Genomic DNA, 20,585 nt, shown 5'->3' with positions numbered 1-20,585 from the left:
CATGCCCAAATCTTCAGGAGTTTCTCAACCTGGATTTGGCTGCCTTCTCTCCCCAACCCATGCCAGTGGCCAGGAGAGAGTTGGCAACCCTACCTGGCAGACATAATTCTCCTACCTAGAAAAAGATCAGCTCTATTGGCAGAGAGATCAATGGCAGGAAAAACATCCCCTGACACATTTCTATTCCTGTGATTCTGCTATTAAAGGCATAGAGAACAGGCTTTGCACCAATTTGCTAATGAAAGATGACAGAAGGTCACTGCGAGTGCATTTGCTATTTAGAATAACCTGCATCAAAGCAGGCTCCGTTGCAAACCCCTGAGCTTCAAGGCAGTGAGCCGGCCCAGTTGGCCTCTAAGGACCCGAGGCCTTGCATCAGCTGTACAATCATGTGTTTCATCACTCTCCCCAGATTTTCCACATGCTCAGTCTGCAAGGCTTAAAACTGCATTCCACAAAGTAGTTCCTCATGCCTTCTTTTATAACTTGCTTTCTGTTTTCCTGATCACTTCTAAATCAGTCTCATCTTTTCAGCACTGGTTTTCCCAGGAAGCTGTTTTTGGGTGGGGAGCATCACATGACATCACATGACATCATGGATGGTCGTGCTGAACTGCTCCCGATTTTGTTTGGTTTTGTGCCTGTCCTCTAGCACTGATGTGTGCCAACATTATGGTGGTTTCAGCCAACTGAGGTACCCCCACTGCAATGGCATTCTGGATGGCTCAAGCCTGCTCGTTTGACCTCCCGAGGAAAGTTGGGTGAGCAGAGAGAACTACTCCTCTGTCCTATGGCAGGGTGCTGTGGACCACACTGGGAGATTCAGTGATTCAGAGATTGGTTAAAGTGGGAGGAACCATGACTCCTTTGTATTCACCAACTCTTCAATATGCAGTGCCGTGGACAACAGAGTATTTATTCAGGGAAACACTAACAGAGTATCGAACCTGGGGCAAGTACGGAAATAGTATTTCCCTCCAAACTGCACCCCTGGGGAATAGCAGGGGGAAGAAGGAGGAGGAGGAGGAGGAGAAGAGGAGGAGGAGGGGGGGGCTCTGAAAGCCCTCTCACTCCCCCTCCCCTGGGCCCAGCTGCTCCGGGACTTTGAAAGCCGCTTTTAACAACTGTTTGCCGAACTCAACAAAAATTAGTTACTAGTTCTACCAAACAGGTGTGAACCGGCTGAATCCCACCTTTGGGTGTAGGGCTGGTTTCCCTGGAGTCCTTCAACATAGCACACTCTGCACCTTGCATTCAATTTCCATAAAATAAAAGTTAATTGACAGTCCACTCATATGGTTTTTTAGTCTTCTGGGTTCGCTGCAGGCATAAACACACACACACGCACACACGCACACACGCACACAAATGGGGATCCCACCACTGCTGAGCAGATGCAAGTGTTTGAATCCAGTTTCAGGGCACTGTGCTGTTGTTGCAATGTTTCTGGGCCAGGGGAGGTTGAGAGCAGGAGCCGTGGTGTAGCAGCACCCAGAATCTGTAGTGCTTTCCTTACTGTACTGTTTTCAGGGTGGAAGTGGTTGGGGTCTGTGTGTGTGTGGAGAAGCGGGGATAATGGATTGTTTGTCGTGTGGTTTGCATTTAGGAAAAATCCACACTTCACAGCAACCAAGCAACCAGCTAACGTTTTACCTTTTCCAATGTCCTTCTGTGGAATGATGGAAACAAAACTCTGAAATGCTGTTTACTGCTAATCTTACTTGCAGCCGAAACCAGTGGTGGGATCCAAAAAATTTAATAACAGGTTCCGATGGTGGTGGGATTCAAACAGTGGCGCTGCCGCACACACGCACCTCCAGTCCCTATTGGGCAGGGAGGTTGCTTTAGTAATCCCTTCTCGGCACTCAGAAAAAATTAGTAACCACTTCTAGAGAAGTGGTGAGAACTGGTTGGATCCCACCTCTGGCCGAAACTATTAAAATGGCCCTGAGCATTAGCCAAGTTTGCAAAAATCCACCTTGAACATTGAGTGTACAAGCGTGGAATCACTTGCTCATTCACCACAATTGGCCAATTCAAAAAGACCTGCCTTTTCCCAACATTTTCATATGCAATAGCGTTCATTAACTGATCATGCCTTCAAAACAGAACAGGCACCTTTGGGTAGAGGGTGGAAGTTGAGTGACTCATGAAAAGCACCCACATGGAGAATTGCAGCATGTGTGCTGGGGTTGCAAAGCACCTAGATGCAGGTGGATACCAGAAATCTGAAGAGCAACGCCACTCTAAGTCGAAGCACCTAAAAGCTCCTTTCAACACCTCTTGGGAGAGCACCTCTTGAGACAGCTCGCCTCTCACTTTGACCAGCTGCTTCATCTTTGGGAGGCTGCAGGGTGCCCTACATCGGAGGACAGATGTCATGAAGGTAATTCCCCCCCCGCTTTCAGTCATTAAGAAAGATCCCCTTATGATGACCATTATTGGGTTGAATGAGCATCCACTGATCTGGTTCTCGCTTTCAAACAGGCCCTACCAGACAGACCTTTTCTAACAACAGGAGTTGGATTTGCAGACTCTGCTCCCCCTCCTTATCTGCTGACAGTGCTAATGTCCCAGAGCTTGGCCACAAAACCCTTCCCCTGTTTGCAAATCAACTCATATTTGCTCCCCCTTCCCATTACTGTGCCTGTGCCTGTTGCACTTTCCCTTTAAGAAATTACTCCCCTTCCCGGAAAAAACACCTCAGCTTTCCGGAAGTCCAGGCGTCCTTCCCAGATCCACAGCATCCTGCTCCTGCCAATAAAGGTTACAGGGCCTCCCAGCAACCTCAATATTAGTATTTCAGTACTGGCATATTCTTTCCTGCAAATGTACAGTTGTTTAACTGTAAGCCAAATGAAATTTATGCTAAGAGTCCTGTATTAGACATTGGGCATCACAATATCTGTCAGGCATACCTGATGTCAGAGGCAGAGCGAGGGGAAACTCCACCCGGGGCGCATGTGTAACCTCTAACTGTGGGTTCTGTGGGGCAGAACTTGGAGTGGGTTTGCAACAACAAATTTTAAAAACAAAATGGTTCACTTTCTTAACATATAACATCAAACATCAACACTTAACATCACACTTCAAGGTCCTGTTCAGGTTTCATTTCAAGCCCTTCTTGTTACAGACTTCTGATATTGCTAAGTCCAATTCTTCTTTGCAAGTGGGTTGGCTCCTGAAGACTCCAAGGGCTTGGTGAACAGGATTCAACATGATGAAGGTTTCCAGGAGAACTCTCACCCATTACAAACACATAAAAAACCCCTGAAACAATAAACTCCAACATTTACAACATAGCGAAAATAAACAACTACCTTCCCACTAGTTCCCAACAACATTGGAGTTACCTTAACAAGGTGTTAAGGGCTTATACAAATCAAAGTCCGAGTCTGGTAGCCTTGTCTCCTCCAAACTATGAGCTCTGCAGCCTTCTGTTGCTTTGAGTCTCCACCCCTTTCTGGGTCAACCCATTCTGAGCATGGGGGTTACACATGCACGCTCTGTGCCCCTGCCGTGATGCTGCCCGCCCTGCCCCCTCTGCCATGCTTCCGCCATGCTTCTGCCACGGCTCCGCCCGGGGCATTGGACCCCACCCTTCCCCATTGGCACTACGCCTCTGCCTGATGTGAGCACTGCTTGGCATGGTGCTCAAAGCACCAACACAGAAAAGCCAAAAATGATGTGTTTTTCCCCCTTGGTTTCCACCAGGAGTTTTTCTCAATCCAGGGAGTCATCCTCCTCAGAACCTGGTTTATCTCTGGATAAACTAGTGCAATATGGCTTCCGTAAAGGACAGACATTGGTTCATTTTTGCAACAATGTAAGTTATGTGCAATTAAATCATCATTGTGGAGTTAGCTTGAGGTTGCAGCTCTCCTACTTGCAAGCCATCATTGATGTTAGGTCCCCTGGCCACTGTTGTGTTATTGTATCTTGCAGGCCCACCTGCGGGGAACCCATCACCCCCTTCCCCCCCCATACTGAATCAGCTCATAGTCTGATGCAACAGCACTTAAAAAGCTGGCAGCAGGTGACTGTGTTGCCCCTCTGGGAAAGAATGGACAGAGAGGGGAAGCTTAATAAACAAGTTATCCTTTAGGCTCTGAAATAATGAAGTGGAGAAACCGTTCTCTAACAGTAAAGTGGCACAAAAGGGAGGGAGGGAGGAAGGAAGTATTCATGGCATGAAAGACCTGAAAAAAATACAGATATTATTGTATACTGCCTTTGATTCCACGTGGCTTCAATTTCACAAAAATAATTTCATGAAAGCAAGGTGGGGAGCCAGCTCACACCTGAGCCTCATTGTGGTGTTGGGGATGGGCGAAGAAGGAAGAAAATACAGATTTTAGACCAGACTGTCCTGAGTCTGAGTATTAGAGATCAGTGCAATAGTTTTTTGTGCTTGTAAACACCTTCTGAATAGAAATTATTGGCTATTTATTTACTTAACTCATGTGTACCTTGCTTTTCTTCCCAGTGGGAACCCAAAGCAACTTACATCATTATCCCTTCCTCCATTTTACCCTCACAACCACCCTGTGGGATAGGTTAGGCCTGAAAATCATAGAATCAGAGAGTTGGAAGAGACCCCAAGGGCCATCAAGTCCAACCTCCTGCCATACAGGAACACACAATCAAAGCAATTCCGACATATGTTCATCCAACCTCTGTTTAAAAGCCTCCAAAGAAGGAGACTCCACAACTCTCCAAGGCAGTGAAATCCACTGTCGAACAGCCCTGATGGTCAGGAAGTTCTTCTTAATGTTTAGATGGAATCTCTTTTCCTGCACCTTGAATCTATTACTCCGTGTCCTAGCCTCTGAGGCAGTAGAAAAGAAGCTTGCTCCCTCTTTGACATGGCATCCCTTCAAATTTCTCCCCTTACCCTATGCTTCTCCAGACTAAACATCCCCAGCTCCCTAAGCCTCTCTTCATAGGGCATGGACTCCAGACCCTTTACAATTTTTTTTCCCTCCTCTGGACCCATTCCAGCTTGTCAATATCCTTCTTGAATTGCAGTGCCCAAAACTGAACACAGTACTCAAGGTGAGGTCTGACCAATGTGGAGTACATCCCTCAATCTTGACACTATACTCCTATTGATACAGCCCAAAATCACATTGGCTTTCTTGGCTGCTGTATGACACTGCTGACTCATGTTTAGTTTATGGTCTTCTAAGACTCCCATATCCCTTTTGCATATAGTGTTATCAAGCCAGGTGTCACCCATTCTATATCTGTGCATTTCATTTTTTCTGCCTAAAGTGTAGTATCTTACATTTATCTCTGTTGAAATTAATTTATGATTCTATGTATCCTGGCCTACCGGGGCTCAATAAACTTACAATCTTTGCTGTCTACTTGCTATTTCAAAATTGGGGTGGGTGGGAGGAGGCATATATTTTGATACTTAGCTGGGCTCTTTATCAACATTCATGGCTGACTGGCACTAATATCTGAAGGTACCCAAAGAGGTAAATCATAATCTTCCTCATTTGGATTATGCTGTGTTCCCCCATACACATGTTTCAAATATGTCAAGCAGAACTAGGAAACTAACAAGAAAAGAAACGTTAGAGGAAAATAAACAAATGAAGGGTGATAGTGTCACGGAAATGGGCAGGACTATGAAGGGTTTGCCAGGCAGGCCTTCCCTTCTTCTTGACGAAGAAGAAGAGTTTGGATTTATATCCCACCTTTCTCTTGCGTAAGGAGACTCAAGGTGGCTTACAAGCTCCTTTCCCTTTCTCTCCCCACAACAGACACCTTGTGAGGTAGGTGGAGCTGAGAGAGTTCCAAAGAACTGTGACTAGCCCAAGATCACCCAGCAGGAATGTAGGAGTATGAAAATTACATACATACCCCACCGTGACATACATACCCCACCCTTACAACTTTTTTTGTTGTAAGGGTGGGGTATGTATGTCAAGGTGGGGTATGTACGCTGTTTCCCCAAATATAAGACATCCCCGGAAAATAAGACGTAGTAGAAGTTTTGCTGAAGTGCGAAATATAAGGCATCCCCCAAAAGTAAGACGTAGCAAAGTTTTTGTTTGGAAGCATGTCCCACGAACAGAACAAAGAAAAATAAGACATCCCCTGAAAATAAGACATAGCGCAAAAATTAATATAAGACACTGTCTTATTTTCGGGGAAACATGGTATGTAACTCCCCCAACAGCCAAACAACTTAAAATTGCTGACTTTTATAACATCCAAGTTCCTACTGTAAACCGCTTCTCGGCTCTAACTGTATCTGAAGATGAAAGAGTGGATGATAAGGAGGCAAGCCGAGTTTGTGAAAATATAAATAATACGGAAGAGTTTGAAAACTCTACAGAAGGAAAAGAAATTGTCTCGAAAGCTCCAGAGCTGCTAGACCAGGTAGCATGTTCCAATATATTGAAACTCACTGCTGCGACAGTTGAATATATCTACAAGGAGATAAGGATGCTAAACTGCGAAATGGATTCCATCATTAAGGAGCAGGAAGAGAAAAGGCTGCCAGTTTGTGAAGCAGCCCTTGTAAAAGCATCCTTAAAGGAGCCTATTCTCTTATTCCACAAAATAGGAAACCCTTTTCACCTGGTGCTTGCTTCTAATAAAGTCTGCTTGACAATTTTCAATTATAGAGGAACAACCCCACTCTGGAACACCAGGCAGCTTGCTAAAAGGCAACCTACACAATTTACTAAAGAGTGAATCGAAAAACCTAGACCTTCAATCAGTGGAAACACTGAACTCTGGAAATTGTCCAACACGAGTCATCTTAGGTTTTCAATCAGATCGCATTCCTCTTATGTTATTGCGATTGAGATTAAAATTAGCTACAAAAGGCATCTTTCCAACCCGTGTGTTTAAAAACGATATTGTATCTCCCCTAATCTCGAGAGCTAAACACCTTTATCACGGCAGTCATCTACCCAGTGCCAAATCTTACCTCGTAAAGGTGATGCAAAACAGGAGCAACAGAACTTGAGAAATGAAATAGAGCAAGAAGGAGAAATACAAAACCAGACCCTGGAAAAAGATCTCAAGGAGTCTTTCTTAGCTCTTCCTGAACAAGAGCAGCTGGAAATTATAAAGAGATTGGAAATATTGAAGTGTGATCTAATTAGGATTAAAAATGGCCAAACTGAGACTCTGCAGCCTACACAGGCCCTAAGAGATCCTTCGAGTAACAGAGCCTCAACCAACCCAGAACCACTACCATGCAAAGGGCCAAATGCTTTGGATGAGGCCGCACAGACTCTACACCAAGTGCAGGATGACAAGTTATCTTGCGAAATAGAGTTGGACTCACACCTCTCCAGAGCTCTATTCTATGAATTACATGGTGAAAGGGTTGGGAAATCATGGGCCCAGGAGCTGGTTGAGTTAGACCAAAACACTGCTAAGAAATCTATAAAGGAGTCAGATCATAGTGGCCTCTCACCAGAGAAAATGGAGCTCAATGAAAACAGAACACAAGGAAATAATGGTTGTATTTACATGGACCATCTGGGAAAGCTGAACCAAATTACATCAGACTGACTAAGAGACTTATCCCTTGAAATCATCTCATGGAATGTGGCAGGGTGGAACCGTTGCCTATATACCTATCAAGATGTCCCATTCTTCCAACATGACTATGGAATTATCATTTTACAAGAGACATGGACAGATATTCCTTTAGAATTGGATGGATATTATAGTTTTAATTTAGAAGCAAACCCAGGAAAAGGTCCGGGGAGATTAAAAGGCGGACTAAGTATTCTAGTCTCCATAGCCTTAAATGTTCACTGTAAAATGAAACCCCCACTTTCACATCTGGCCATGGCCTTGTACATAACAGCTGAAAAGTCCAGCTTAATCACTGTGAATGTTTACTTACCACCAGAACATCAAAAAGCCCTTGTGACAGAAAAATGGCCACGGCTGGATCATTATATCACATCTTTGATGATGAATCACCCTGAAGCACAAATATTAATAACAGGGGACTTCAATGCCCGATTAGGACCAAACAAGTTTAAAACATTGTTGGGGACATTGGAAGGTGGGACAGACACTACGTACTACGTAGTTTGTAACAGTGTGTAACAGACTTCCCTCTGTGATGCACCTCTGAAAATGCCAGCCACAGATGCAGGCGAAATGTTAGGAACAACATCCACCAGACCACACAGCCACACAGCCCGGAAAACTCACCACAACCAGTTGAATCCGGCTGTGAAAGCCTTCGCCAATAGCTGAGAGTTTTGATTTTCTTGGTGTGAAGCAGAAAACTTCAGGTGGAAATATATTTCCTGCTGGTACCACTGGGCATGACTACGGAACTAATTAATCTGATGGCATACCATTATGATATTAAAGAATCACTTCGTTTTGCTTTAAAATATTGTCCTGTTTTGTATGCCAATAAAGGCTTGTGTGTGTGTGTGTGTGTGTGTGTGTGTGTGTGTGTGTGTGTGTGTGCATATTAAAGAATCTGTCCCCAAATGTAACCAGCAATATGAGCCAAACAAAACTAAAATTCCTGGACATCCTTATTCTGATATATGTTACTTTGGTCATCTGGAATGTTCTTATCCACTTTGACAATGTTCTTATGTACTTCAATACATCTTGTGCTGCTATAACCCCCTCTGTTTTCTTGTCCACCTAAAAGATCATGTAGACAGTATTTATAAAAATAGAAAATTAAAAATAAGCAGAAATAACCAAACAAAACCCTGTTAGGATTGAAGTTGTTTTCTGTCTAATGCCACTAGAGGTCGATATACATATGAAAATAGCATCTTCCCCTTTTATGTGTTTGGTTTCAGCAAAATGTGATCTCCCCATCTAAAGAGTTATTTCATCTTATGGTATGCGTTGTAGGTGAAGAACTTTGTGCTGTCTCTTATCTTCAGATTTCAGAGGGGGGCTTGACGAGAGACCCAGAGAGATAGAGGGGTCAAGGCACTGGGCATCCTTTCTCTACTGCTCGGACACTATCCCTTTGATTGATAGATTCTTATTCTCAGGAAACTTCCTTTTTTCCTGTTTCTTCTCACACTTCCACTCGCACATGCATGCTTCTCCATCTTGCAGCCATGAGAGCCGGGCTCAGGTCCTGTATCTCCCTCCATCCTAGTTAGTTAGGCTAGATTAGGAAACTAGATTCACTCTGTCTTATCCAGAAATTGAGTTCCTAGAATAAACCTAGTATATTAATTTGAATAGACAGAAGATGGAGTTATTTTGTTCCTGGCATGCACACAGATTAGGTGGGATTCTGCTTTGCCCACTAATGCCTTGTGAACTTTGCTAAATTACTGGTTCTAGAATCTACCAGTTCTAGAATCTAATTCACAGGTGTCAAATTCACGGCCCTCCAGATGTTATGGACTACAGTTCCCATGATCCCCTGCCAGCATCATGCTGGCAGGGGGTGATGGGAACTGTAGTCCATAGCATCTGGAGGGCCGCGAGTTTGACACCTATGAATTCTACCTGGTTCTTAAGGGACCAAAATTCCTGAATCCCAACACTTTCCTGATTATATCGACTATGTTAATGATCTGGAAGGTGAAATCTCTGCTGAAGGCTGCTTCCCAGCCCTGAAATTCATTCTCATTTTTGCAACCTAATCTGAAACTCTTTCTTCTCTTGCCTTTGCAATGCAGAGCTGAAGATCTTTCCAACACTCTTATTGCAATGCAGGCATTAGGTATTGCTTCTGTCTTCAGCTAGGAGGGGAAGGAAGAGCTACCTTTTGAAACTTCACTATGCAGCTGTTTTGCTCAGGGAGTGGGGTGGATTAGAAGAACACAACTCCCAGGTGATTCCCAAATCAATTGGTTTTTGATCAACAGACACAAGTGAATAATCTGGCTGCTGTTTGAATTGCTTAATGCAATCTGAACATATCCTGGATTGGCTCATAGTCTGATTGTGAGTGTCAAACAAGATAAATTAATAAGCTGAAAAGGTTCACTGAGAAATTTGTGGCATCCCTATTATGTACTGTACTTTGGTACTGATTGAAAACCTAAAGTAGGTCTTTGAAGCTTCCAGGCCATACTGTGAACATGTCAGCTGTTATGGCTCACCTGAAGTGGTACCCCAAGGGGACTTTCAAGGACCTGACAGTTTACAGAACAAGGCGGCAATTTTGATGGGTCTTTTTGAACAAGAATGGCTTGCTGCAATGTGCAGAAGTGTATTTTTGCCCCTGCCAACTTTAACAAGAGCTGTCTGGTTCATAGTTTCCTTCACATCTGGATTGCAGATGTAAAACTATGTACTCTGTTGGAATTTTGCTGTCTTTATTAAGAGCTGAATCATAAAAGGTTTATGTTGGGAATAATGAAATGGGTTTTTTTTAATCCTTGAGAACTTAAACTAGCTTTTAATTTAACAGCGCACTGCTATAACAATGTAGGCCAATTACCACTCTCCTTTCCACCCTTATTTGATCATTTTTATCAGAGAAACACAACTAAGCCCTGCTTTCTAGGGATTGGACAATATCTATGCAGACAAGATATAAGAAAGAAAAGTATGTGGAACTGATGCAAACCATGTTATCAACTGAATTAGCACACTAGAAGATGTTATCCCAGAATGGCATAGAAATGCCACCTTTATGAAAAATCCTGTTTATCTGTGAAAGAGGCCCTTTTTTGCACATGCCGCTTACTGCATGTGTAACCTCTTTCCGTGGGTTCTGTGGGGCAGTACTTGGAAGGAGTTGCAAAGAACTAAATTTAAAACAAAACAGTTTACTTCTCTTTTAACAAATAACACTTTTAAAACATTAAACATTTAACATTAACACTTTTCAGTCCTGTTAGGTTTGCATTTTCAAGTCCTTATATTTACAGTCTACTGATATTGCCAAGTCCAATTCTTCTTTGCTGGTGGTTGGCTTTTGAAGACTTCAGAGGCTTCAGAAGTGAGCGGGATTTAAGATGACGAAGGTTCCCAGAAAACTCTCACCATTTACACAAAAACCCTTAAACAAGGTGTTAAGGGCTTAATAAAATCAATCAAGGTCCCAGCCTGGTAGCCTTGCTTCCTCCAACCTCATGAGTTCTGCAGCCTTCTGCTTCTTTTCAGACTCCACCCCTTTCTGGGCCATCCGATTCTTACACAGGGGTTACACATGGCTGAGAAGCAATCTTTGCTTCGAAGTGGGGTTTCACATGTCTTTTTGTTTACATCAACCTCTTCCAAAGTGTCTCTCTGGCCAGTCTGCCATTTGTCAACCCATTATCTGTTTCATCGTGGTGCATTTTGGGAGATTACGCCCTCCAGAGTCTTCTGATCAAGGGTGTGTCTGTGTGGGGGGGATAGGAGGTGATTGGCAGGGATGTCAACAGATCTCTCCTTCTCATCAAAGCTGGTTTGGGTCCCAGCAGTGAAAAGCCCTCAGCTAGCCTTCATGCTGAATCCCAGCAAGTGAATCCCACTCCCTGGGAGCCAGAACCAGTTGCCACAATCATTTTCCCCTGGTGAGCAGACCCCCTCGCCCCGCCTGCTGCCTCGCTGAGTCCTGCATTGACTCCCCAAATTGCTGTGCTGACCAGATCTCAGTAGTGCTGGAACTGAAAGTTATTTCCTTTCTTGACACATACAAGCCTCTCTCCACACAAACACAAACACACACACACCACCACCACCACTACCAGCAGGTCCTAAAGCCAGGCACGTGGCAGCTGCTTCAGGAGCCTTCCATGGGCATACATTTGAATGCAGTTCTAAAAGCAGAAGACAGGCCATACCACTTTGGCCACATCTCACAGCTGTGTTGTACTGGAATACACCCTGCATCCAGACCCGTCTTTCCTGGCAACACAGAAGAATGTTGGCCATCCAAGATACAACCCACTGAGACTCTTGATAGTTTTGATGTTATCAATTACTTCAGCCTAAACCCACTGATTTCTACAGACACTGAACTATGATGGCATTTAAAACAATTTTGCATTGCTTGATTTGCCACATGCTGGCAGCATAAACCAGCATGCTGGCAAATGGGACTGAGAAAATATTTATGGCTGGCAGCCACTCATTATCGCAAAGCTCAAATATATATATATTATATATAAAAATTGGAGTCTTGGCAGAAGCTGAATGGTTCTCTCCTCCCCTAGCTCTTGCAGGAGCTACAGAAGTTTAATGCCACAGGCCTTTTTCTTCCAGAGTCCTGGTTTTACATCCTGGCTTTCACTCATTAAAAAAACAACGCAATGGGTGGTCTCTCTCTGCTCGGCTCCATTCATGCTTTTCATGAAGTAACTGTACAGCTTGGCAGAGGCAGGGTTAGAAGAGACCAAGAGGCCAGAGTTGACAATAAGTGTGTATTGGCACAGGTGGGCACAAGAAATGTCCAACGTACCCATTCTCACCAAGTCAGGGAGGTTCATTGCCATCCGTACCATCTTTGTTCGATAAATCTTGAGTCACATCCTCTGTCCTTTTTCAATTTTCATCTGAGTGAACTAAAAGACATCTTGATAATTAATTTAGGGAGTATGTTTCAGTGATTCTCCCAGTACGACCCCCAAAGGGCTCTACACTCAACTGGGAGTAATTTGCCGGTGGCCTCTGACTGTCCTCAATCAGACCAAGAGCTTCCTCAGCTCTGGTCACAGCCTGGTGAAACTCTCTGTCATCTGAGACCTGGGTCCTGAGGATGGGATTCAATTCAGCATGGTGTAGTAGTTAAGAGCAGGTGGATTCTAATCTGGAGAACGGGTTTGATTCCTCACTCCTCCCCTGAGTGGCAGAGGCTTATCTGGTGAACCAGATGTGTTTCTGTACTCCTACATTCCTGCGGGTGACCGTAGGCTAGTCACAGTTCTCTTGGAACTCTCTCAACCCCACCTACCTCACAAGGTGTCTGTAGTGGGGAGAGGAAGGGAAAGGAGCTTGTAAGCCACCTTGAGTCTCCTTACAAGAGAGAAAGGTGGGGTATAAATCCAAACTCTTCTTCTTCTTCTTCCACAGGGCCTGTAAATGTTAGATACTCTGCCAAGCCTAAAATTGAGACAGCAACAATTACATTTTTACTGACCTTCCAGTCCTTATTTTTATCTACCTTTATTTTATCCATCATTGTTTTTATTTATCCTTTTCCAGTTTTGATTTCTTTGGTTTTGGATTTCCTCCTTTATGTTTCTCTCTCCTTAGCTGGTCACTTGGGTGATGAAATGAAACCGGAGCGCTGATGGGTATTTTAATTGTTGTGGTCTTAATTTTTATTATTTATTAATCTGATTGTTAAATTTTTAAGCTGTTAGCCTCCCGGAGCCCAGATAGGAAAAGGCAGGATACAAATCTAACAAACAAACAAACAAACAAACAAACAAACAAACAAACAAACAAACAAACAAACAAACAAACAAATGCAATGGCATTTTATTGACCATAAAAATCCTCTCTGCCGTTACACAGCTGGGATTTTCAGTATTCTAGAACTTAAATAGATTCCATAGACCCTCAAAGTCAGATTTAAATAGCTTCCCCTTTCAGGCTGATTTCAAAAATGTCAATTCACTATGTGTCAATTCATATATTAAACAATTTATTTCTAAACCTTTCTGTTGACATAGGGGAGGGTGAGAATATTTCCTCAGCTAGCCCCAGTAATTCCATTCACAAGTTTATAGTGGGTAGGTTATACATTTTCTGGATAGATGTCAGTAAAATAGCCAATGCATGTTATTTTAATATCTTATTAAATAATATTGTTACTTTTCTCCAGTAAGATCTAATCTTGTTTCCTTTCCTCCACATATGTTTGAAATCTGTCTTTACAACTTTGCAACACTAGTTTGCATATGTGTATGTAACCTCAGCTTGTGGGTTCTGTGGGGAAGAACTTGGAATGAGTTTGCAACAACAATTTTTAAAATCAAAATGGTTTACTTTCTTAACATATAACATTAAACATCAACATTTAACATCACACTTCAAGGTCCTGTTCAGGTTTCATTTTCAAGTCCTTATATTTACAGTCTACTGATACTGCCAAGTCCAATTCTTCTTTGCAAGTGGGTTGGCTCCTGAAGACTCCAAGGGCTTGATGAACAGGATTCAACATGATGAAGGTTTCCAGGAGAACTCTCACCCATTACAAACATAAAAAACCCTTAACAAGGTGTTAAGGGCTTATACAAATCAAGGTCCAAGTCTGGTAGCCTTGTCTCCTCCAAACTATGAGCTCTGCTGCAGCCTCTTGCTGCTTTGAGTCTCCACCCCTTACTGGGTCAACCCATTCTGAGCATGGGGGTTACATGTACACAAAACAGGTGACGCTGGAAGAGAAGAAAGCACTTCAGGTCTTTCCATGATGGCACGTGCGAACACAGAGAATGTACTTTAGTTTCATAACTGTACACACATTAAGGCCGGTTAATTTCAATTCCAGCATGCATAGCCAGAAGGAAATCAAGAGGATAAGATCTGGTTAGCCTCAAGGGAAGGCTGGGTGTGAAACTGATGAGCCCAAGTAGAGTCATTGGCCAATTATATACTACTGCTCTGCCCTGCAGCGAGAGAATATTTCCCTTGAGGCAGAGATTTCCTTGCCGATATGCTCAGTGTTACAGTGCTGCAGATTCCAGAAGCCCTGCGGTTCGCGAGTGGAGAAACTCTGATGTTTCCCCTCACTTTGGGGTTTTTGCTCCTTCCAGTCCCCTGCCTCCTCATTTCCTGCTCTATGATGGAGGGACAGAGAGAGAACTGGCAGAATTGTAAGCCATGTTGAGACTCCTTAGGTAGAGAACACGTAGGGAATAAAAATAAATTTGTCTTCAAAAGTTCTGTAAACATCTGCCTTTATCCTCCTTTGCTCCTCTATATTGTCAGTTCGAAAACTTTTCTACAAGCCTGTTGAATAGGTTAGAAACTGAACAGCTGGCTCAGCCTGCTTGTTCACATGAAAAGTAAAGGGTTTGCTGAATAAATGTTTGGCAGAAGCAAACTGTACTTCCCTGTAGTGTCGAGATGTTGTGTGGTGCAGGAAGAATAAAATGGGATTTCCCAGCTACAGTGGAGCCCAAACTTTACTCCAGATTTTTTTTTTTTTGGAAGCACAGCCTTCAAACAGGGGAACAGAAGCACTTTGCTGGGCTATAATTGATTTTTCCACATGAATGGTCCCTCTCCTTTATCCTTCCCACATGCTGTTACACAGACACAAACTCTTGTTTCTGAATAGGGCGCTCATTATGTGCCCCATCCCCACATAAAAGCGCTATTGAAACACTATAGAATTGCTTGGCCCTTTTATTCCATGAAGGAAACACACTGTTTGTGAATTTAACTGTTTAACAGGTAGAGGGATTGTCTCTGAAATGTTTATAAGCCCTTGTGTGGTCACTTTCATTTGTTTAGGTGGGCCAGTCAGAGAATGCATTCCCTCAAAAAGGGTGCTGTGTACCCTATGCTTTTTAGAAATGTGCTAGTGTCTTGCATTGGCCGCTAATACATCAGGATGAATGCCAGCACGTTTCAGAATAGTCCAGGACGGGAGGTCTGCGCAAAAGGCAGGATTTCTGGGTAGCGAGAATACATGAGATGCAAATATTCACCTGGATCTCAAACAGACAGGATCTAGATATAACACATGGATCCACGATTAACATTGCTGGTTGCAGCATGGATAGGAACGTGCTTTGATGGAGAGAGCTTAGTGATAGAGCGTCTGTTTTGTAAGTACAGTGGAACCTCGGTTTTCATTGCCTTCGGTTTTCATCGGTTTCGGTTTTCATCGATTTTTTCAGTGAAAATTTTTTCTCGGTTTTCATCGATTTGCAGTAAGGTGCAGGGGTTTGTGGAGAAAAATCACCCAGACAAAGCTGTTGCAGGCCGTGTCTGCAACTTGTTTAATTACAATGTCTTGTCCCATTTCAGACAAATCTTAAAGAGGCGTCAGAAACAGACCTCTTTGGACAGCTTTCTGGTGTGACATTGGTCCACTGGCTCTGAAGCTGGTCCTAGTGTTATTGTTTGTTACTGTTTTCAGCATTAAACACTATGGCCCCTTCCACACACGCAAAATAATGCATTTTCAAACCACTTTCACAACTGTTTGCAAGTGGATTTTGCCATTCCGCACAGCTTCAAAGAACATTGAAAGCAGTTTGAAAGTGCATTATTCTGCATGTGCGGAATGAGCCTATGTTTATTCACAAAAAATGTGGTTTTGGTATGTTTTTTGGAGTGCCTAGAATGGATTAATTGGATTTACATTGATTCCTATGGAAAAGTTTGCCTCGGTTTTCATCGGTTTTGGTTTTCATCGATTCTTTTCGGACGGATTACCAATGAAAACCGAGGTTCCACTGTAAAAGATCCCAGCACTGTAAAAGATCCCAGCTGGAGAGCCACTGCCAATCAGAACAGACAATACTGACTTTGAAATACCAGTGGTGAAGTGCAGTACAAGGTAGTTTCATGTGTGTGCTTTGAAAGGAGTGGTAGAACATCTGATGTTCCAGGGTGGCATAGTGATTCAGAGCAGTGGACACTAATGGGAGAACCAAGTTTCCTTCGCATGAGTGGTGGACTCTAATCTGGTGAACCAGATTTGTTTCCCCACTCTTACACATGAAGCCTGCTGAGTGACCTTGGGCTAGTCACGGTTCTCTCAGGACTCTCTCAGTCCTACTTACCTCTGGAAAGGTGGTTAAGCTGCTTTGAGTCTCCTTAAAGGTAGAGAAAAGGGGCATATAAAAACCAACTCCTTTTCTTCTTCCAGCCCCTAATATCTCCAGGTAAGAAAACTACCTCAACCGGAGACTGTAGGTAGCCTCTGCGAGTCATAGAGCTTGGTCTGTCTCAGGAGACAGCAGCTTCATGTGTGTCTTATCTTTCTATCTCATTGCTAGATCATGCAAGGCTCTCGTGTAGAGCAACTAAAGCTGGATCCAATCCAATGCATGCTGTCTTCCAAAGTTTCACCTCAGTTTTGTGTACAATTGCACCAGTGCTTATTCAGGGGAAATGTTCTTTTCCATGAGTAGGCGTTAGGAAGTTTCTGTGAATGTTAAGCACCCCCAGGGAATTAAATTGGCGCTGCCTTCTCAGGCCTGCTGCAGGGAGCTAAGGACTTTGTCCTTGATGGCCTTTGGATAAGTAAATGGATTTGCCTCTTGCTGGTGTTCCTGAATCATGCTGCTGATTTTAGGATAATTTCCAATGTATACTTTGCGGGTTTTTAAATCGTGAGCAAGGAAGAAAGGTGAGATATACATTAACTAACTAAATACTTTTCCCACTTCCCAAATGACAGGAGTGTAACAGCACATGATGCTTTACTTTCATTGGATTAAAGTACTTTTGATCAAATGTTTGAGCAGTCCTGTACAGCATATTGCAAGAAACCAGTCTGGGACAGTATGTAGAATCAGTGGTGGATCCAAATTGCTGTCTTCAGATGCCCAATTTTTTCCTTTTCTGTTTTAACAGCAGCGGCACACCTGGAAATGTTTGTTTCAAGCTCTTGTCTTTCGAGGAAGGGAGGGGCCTACATAATTGTCTTAAATGAGAAGAAGGGGAAAACAGATATCTAACCACCTGTCTTTCACAGACCTACAGAAGATGGAACACCCTCTTGCATTTTGGAATTGCTTTGCAGGATGGGTGTGACCTCAGAACATGCTCAGTGCTGATTTGTGTTAGATTTTGTTGTTGCTTTTGTTAAATAGCCTGCAGCATTAACGATCCTGTATGCATGCTCTGCCCTGACTCAATAGCACCAGGCTACCCTGATCTCGTCAGATCTCAAAAGCTAAGCAGGGTAAACTCTGGCTAGTATTTGAATGGGAGACTTCCAAGGAATACTAAGGTGATGACACGGAGGCAGACAACAGCAAACCACCTCTAAAATTGGCATGAATTCTCCAGGTAATCTTGTAGATTTCAGCGGGAACACAAGCCTATGCCATATGCACATAACACTAGCATCTGACGTGGACCCCCCCCCCCCACGCATTTTTCAAATCACCAAGGCAGGGGAACCAGGATTGTCAGATTGTCCACCTCATGAATTTAACTACTTCAGAAATTGCCACTTGTTTGGTGACAAGAAACACTTTCCCTCAGCTCTGATATACTTCCCAGAAGGAAGTTATTAAAAACCTTTCTTGGTTAACCCTTTTATAAGGCAAAAACAATAATACTGAGGCAGAGATAAAATAAAAGATTTATTTGACAAGAGAGGAGATGGGAATTGAAGATGAATAACTTGGAGAAAGGAATAGATAAGACAGCATAAATATATATTTTTACAAAAAAGTTTGGCAGATAAGCACAGGCTTGTTTTCAGGCACAGGCTGAAGTTTGGTCAGTTTCAGTAAGCTTAGATGTTCTTCAGATAGTACAATTACTTAGTTGGTTCTGTTACTTAAGGTGTTCTGCTTAAGAATTAAATACCCCGGGTTCTATCAGGCTTGATACATTAACTTCAGTACCCTCACTCATCCCTCACTGATAGAAAACCCCAAAATAAACATAAAACATTCTCTTTAGAGAAAACTGAAAGCAAAACCCAATACCTCAGACTAACTGGTATTTGGGATTCTTCTTCCCTGTTCCTGGAAAATATATCCCTCTCTGGTTAAATTTATGCCCCTCAGCCTTTGCTCCTCAATAATCTAACCACCAGTCCTCTCCAGTCTGTGTATATTTGCTTAAACCACAGCACACATGGCTGTCCACAGTAGAATCACACATATTTACTTCACTGATTGAACTACTTTTCTCAGAGAGGTTATGTGCTAAGCACAGCAAAGGCAGAGATACCTGTTGTGATGGAATGATGCTATTGCTAGAGCAAAGGGAAATCACATATGACTATGAAAAGCATCTTTGCCTTTTGATCTCCTGGAGGGAGAGCAGGAAGCCATGCAAAGGTGCCAGGATGCAACTTCAAAGGCCTAAATTACCTCGTGGCCAGAACAGAGTTTTCCTGAGAGGGGGGAAACAAAGGATTTTAGACTCTATCATGGGCTAAGCTAAGAAAATCACCTCTGGGCTAGATGTCCCGAGAGATCCACAAGAATGTATTCAGCTGAACAATCTCCATAACTGCATTTTATTTTATTTATTTTATTTCTGTTTTCCAATAAAAATCGTTGAGAGCTCAGCTGGTTGGAATTATTGGAGAAAGGACCCAGATTTTACTGAAACAAGCTTGACTCTCACAGGCTTGGTTTCATGATACCTGTCCACTTCCAGAACTTCAAACTCCAAAAGCCTCTCTGATTGTTCTCCACAGGGAGATATCCTCCTCCCTCTCAGTGTCATCAGATCTTTTACCCAATTAGAGTGAAGGTTTGCCTCAGCCAATCAGGTGGTTTCCCTGTTCCTAGGCCTCTATGCCTCACTCTGGATGTAAACAATAATGGCTCCTAACAGACCTGCACTTTTAAGTTACACTTTCCCTTTGCAGTCCATCACAGTATCCCATAGAACTTAAGGTAAAACTGATCCATAAACTCCCCCAAATGTTTTCTCCAGTATAGGTATGTGTAGTGAGGGGGATTTTTCACAAATAACATGGGAGGAAGGGTAAAAAATTTCCCTCCCCCGATAACTATACCTCCATGGATGCAATCTGTCAAAGGAAAAAAGTCCCTTAGAAACAGTCACAGAACTACTCCTAACAGAGTTCTATCCAAAATGTAATAAAAAAATAACTAGATGTCCTCAAGTGGTAGGGAACTTAGCTTGATATTATGTGATGTGCAAGAATAATCCTGAAATAATCCATTCACCTCTATCTTGAACCTAGTATAGCATTTGCTGGCCACCCTGAGACTCTATTAGGTTTGATAGCTGAGAAGTTATCCTGTGACACTCATTTAATTTGTACCAATGTTGTCTCATGTAAAATAAAACTTATTTCAGTTTAATTTAAAGCTTTCACCTGAATTTTGCCTAGTGACAAGGAAGTAACCCCCAGCATAAATTCTGGGCTGTCTTCTCCACAGCTATTCACTGAGTGCCAAGCTGGTTGACTTTTCAGCAACAGGTAAAGACAATGCTTTTGACTTTTTTCTTTAAAGGTGACTGGTTTGCACCTTGTCCCAACTCGCATTCCCCCCAAATCAGCCCTGTATTCTGCTTAAGTTTTTAGACTAATTCTATTTTATATTGTTTTTTATGCTGCAAATAGATGGGCTTCCTTTTTATGCTTCTTTTACATCTTTTGCTGCTTTAAATATTATGTTGCGTCACGATTGGTTTATGCTGGAAGAACTTATTACGTTTATATATTCCTTGACTGATAGTTTACAATTTATTTTTTTTAGTGTTGCTATTGTATTGCCATATCATTTCATCATTATTTTGGTATTTAAATGCTTGCCAGCCACTTCAGGAATCTACTTATTGTGGTATCTCAATAAATTATAATAATTGATAACGTTATTAGTGGAAAATACATTTTTTGTGTGAATATGTTGCCACTTGTTTGCTGCTGCAGTTAGCATTCCAGCACCTGAGTTTGAGATCCTTTCTTGAACATATTTGTTGAAAACTCACAACAGCCTTTCTTGAATCTTCTCCAAAATCCTTAAAAAAGCAGTCAGGGAATT

This window comes from Sphaerodactylus townsendi, linkage group LG07 (genome assembly GCF_021028975.2).
Source record: "Sphaerodactylus townsendi isolate TG3544 linkage group LG07, MPM_Stown_v2.3, whole genome shotgun sequence".
Taxonomy (NCBI): domain Eukaryota; kingdom Metazoa; phylum Chordata; class Lepidosauria; order Squamata; family Sphaerodactylidae; genus Sphaerodactylus; species Sphaerodactylus townsendi.
This window is presented reverse-complemented; position numbering follows the sequence as displayed.